The following is a 3,698-nucleotide window of genomic DNA, read 5'->3' on the forward strand; positions in this document are numbered from 1 at the left end:
TATGAGTGGGCGGAGAGCCAGAACTTCGTTCATGTTTTTATTACATCTGACCATATATGGACATTTTCATGGTCATTGTCTCAACAATAATAATAATAAGTCTCAGTCTGACACTGATGGTAAGATGGCCGACCTCCACCTCTACTTATTGAAGTGTTGAAAGAAAAAGACACCCCAGACTGTACTTCCAACTTGATGTCTTTTATTGTGTTTAAATTACATTCAGTGCTTTGGTCCAATGTTCATGTTGATGTAACTAAGAAAACACTAACTAGTGTATCACACTGGATTCTACAACACATCAACTTTAACTATTTGTTGTAATATTTACTTTTATTTCAACACAAAAAGTAAAAACTTAGTGTAGTGAAAAATATTCTGACATTTCCTCAACCATCCTCGCCTCTGTATCGGGGCCAAACCGGACTCTACAGCACAGTTTTGTTGTTGTTGTTTCTTCTTCTTGATGCTGTTCAATATTGTCTCTGCAGTGATGGTTATTGCTTCCTTGAATAAATCACCATCTGTAGAAGGCGTCTTGTGTTTCACCAAAAGGTACCTTCAGTCACAGTATTATTTTGAGCAGTTTGTTTTGTGAAAAGAGACTGCTATTCCTTCAGTCCAGCAACTTTCTTAGCACAAAGAGGTGTAATGTTCTTTTACCTTGACTGCAGACTTGTGTGGATACTAACACTAAAGATGAGCTCCACACAGTGGTGGTAGAAAGACAAGACACAAGAGGAGAGAAAGTGGAGACGGTTCTTGTGTCTCTTCAGCGGTCCACTCTGCCCAGTGAAAATATCCTGTAGGTGTGATGAGAGAATTGACTTATGAACTGGAGGTTTCTCTGATTATGGCCCTGTGGTGGTTTAGTGGTTAAGGAAGTGGACTTGGGTCAGGACAGTTCCAGGTTTGAGTCCACCAGCTGCCAAGTTACAACTGAGGTGCTCAGAGCATGGCACCGTCCCCACACACTGCTGCCCCCTGCTGACTGGGGTGACAGGTTAAAAGCAGAGGTCACATTTGGTTGTGCAGTGGTACAGTGGTGTGTCACAATGACAGTAGTTCACTTTCCTTCATCCTTTTCTCCTTCACAGCCACTTGTGACCAAAGACTCTGCTGTCAGTTCCACTCTGCTCCAGTAGAGGATGATGTTCAGCGAGTTCACACATCAATGGAGCAAACAAATGAAGTGAGTTTCCGCTGGGCAGTGAATGTTTGGTTTTCCTGGTGAATTAGCTTCAAATCAACTGTTTCCATGTGCTTTTGACCTTTAATGTTCATTTGTGTCTCAGGCCATTATCAACCTTCAACCGGCGCTGTTGGAAGCAGTCGAGGACTTCGTGCTTATATTAAATACAAGCTGAAAGTCCAACACCCACAGACAGGCAAAATGGTGAGACAGGCTGGCCAAAAGACTTTTGTGTCTTTGCCTTTTGTAAACTGTGCAGTAACTTAGTACACACTTTGGTTCCTTTATTCTACTAGTGAGAAGACTACACAGAGCTGGAGGATGCAGCAATTTTAAAATATGTAAAAACACAGTAAGGAAAAGGGCATTCACTTTTGGCAGAGAATGGATGAGGTGAAAGTGACAAACAGGAGCTGGTACTCCAAGTTTTTTGTTGTTCCAAAACACAAAAATGTTACTGTCATTTTTGGATGCAGTCACTAGAGGGAAGTATGAAGTCTTTAGCTCTTATCCAGAATGTAAAAGTTTGAGGTGCCTTCATTTTTTCTTCTTCTTCTTCTTGTTCTAATGTTCTGGTATTTTTCACTGTTGGGACTGTGTTGGACAGGTTTTCTGAGCACGGCCTGGTTTTCTCCACACGTACAGCTTAGAATTCAGGCCAAAAAGTTCAGTCCTATGTCTCACCTTCTTGCCGTCCTTCAGGGGGTTTTAACAAACTCCATGTGGGCTTTAATGCGTCTTTCTCTGAGGAGAGGCGTCCGTCGGCCACTCTGCCATAAAGGGCTGCAGTGGTGGTTGACTTTCTACAGCTTTCTCCCATTTCCAGACTGCCTCTCTGGAGCTCAGCCACAGTGATCTTTGGGTTCTTCTTCCCCTCTCTCACCAAGGATCAGTTTGGCCGCACGGCCAGCTCCAGGAAAGGTTCTGGTCGTCCCAAACGTCTTCCATCTAAGGATTCTGGAGGCCACTGTGCTCTGAGGAACCTTCAGAGCAGCAGAAATGTTGGTGAAACCTTGACACAGTTCTGTCTGTGAGCTCTTCAGCTTCAGATTCTCATTGTCTCTGACATGCACTGTGGGCTGCAAGGTCTTCTATAGACAGGTGTGTGTGGCTTTCCTAATCAAGTTCAATCAGTAGAATCAAACACAGCTGGACTCCAGTGAAGGAGTAGAACCATCTGAAGGATGATCACATCAAATGGACAGCACCTGAGTTCAATATATGAGTGTCACAGCAAAGGCTCTGAAAAGTTAGGACCATGTGATGTTTCACTGTTTCTTTTTTAATACATCTGCAAAACTGTCAACAATTCTGTTTTTCTGTCAATAGGGGGTGTTGTGTGTACAATAATGAGGAAAAACAATGAACTGAAATGATTTTGGCAAATGGCTGCAATATAACGAAGAGTGAAACATTTAAGGTGGTCTGAATACTTTTCATATCCACTGTATATGAAATAGTAGTATCAGACAAGTGTTGAGGTATATTTGGATCATTGTTCTGTCCTGGTGTATATCCAGGTCCCTGAACCTCCACAACACAGATGAGCCTCATTTAGCAGTAACAATTCCTGATGGAGGAGTCTGAACCTCCACTGTGGTTTTGGTTAGAGTCTGAGGGACGCTGCCGTTGTCGTGGACGGGTTCACCTGCAGTTATAAAGCAATTATTAGACATTGAACTATGACGATTGTGATGCATTCATATGATCAAAGCGGACGGAGTGACCTGACGCCGAGAAATGATGTCACTGTTTTTAGGTGATATGTCGTGTGTGTGTAGCTGAGCTGTGACATAACAATTGTTGGTAACTTTTAATTTAACTTTTTTCCCGTTATCAGTTTTTGTTAAATGCTGCTGCGCTGTCTTTGACATGGTAGAGGAGACTTACTGTAAATACAACGTTAGATAAATATTCAGCAAACCACTGACCTAGACTTTTACTACGTTCGTCAGTCTGTCTGTGGGGTGGGGTGGGGTGTTCTGAACACAGACTGGTACCTGTCTCACGAGACCAACATCAGCATTTGGCACTTTCCTCCTGATGTTCATTTCATCAGGAGGAATGTAATGTAATGTAATATGTCCTTTTGACCTTTAATGTTCATTTGTTCACAGGACAGTGTAACAGAAGCCTTGAAGACCAAGTGAAGACCTCCACCTTCACTGTGTATATTGTTGTAAATACATTTTTTTTACATATTACATTAACTTTATTGATCCCACACTGGGGAAATTCTTGTGTTAACAGCAGATGTTCTGAAACTGTTGCAGGGCCAAGTATGTGGTTTATCTGGGAATCGAACCCACGGATCTCTGCTCTCCCTTTGAAAGGCAGGCGTGCTAACTGGAACCACATTTACATTTATTTGCATGTCAGCATGCTCCTCATTTTTCAACCTCAACATTTGCATTTTTCTAATTTTAAATAACTTGTCTTTACTGTGTACTAAGCATACCTATTCAAGATGGATGGATGGATGAATGGATGGATGGATGAATGGATG

At 42.2% G+C, this 3,698-nt stretch overlaps 1 long non-coding RNA gene across 1 annotated transcript in view; it reads left to right on the plus strand.

Moving 5' to 3' along the window:
• The first annotated feature begins 6 nt into the window (after window positions 1-6).
• Window positions 7-3,698, plus strand: part of LOC112486607 (uncharacterized) — a 9,473-nt gene continuing 5,781 nt past the window's right edge. The window contains exons 1-2 of the long non-coding RNA XR_003049114.1: window positions 7-1,192; window positions 1,296-1,396. This is a non-coding gene — a long non-coding RNA (uncharacterized LOC112486607). The remainder of the gene's footprint in view (window positions 1,193-1,295; window positions 1,397-3,698) is intronic.

The sequence above is a fragment of the Cynoglossus semilaevis genome, unplaced genomic scaffold (genome assembly GCF_000523025.1).
Source record: "Cynoglossus semilaevis isolate Cse_v1.0 unplaced genomic scaffold, Cse_v1.0 scaffold5010, whole genome shotgun sequence".
Taxonomy (NCBI): domain Eukaryota; kingdom Metazoa; phylum Chordata; class Actinopteri; order Pleuronectiformes; family Cynoglossidae; genus Cynoglossus; species Cynoglossus semilaevis.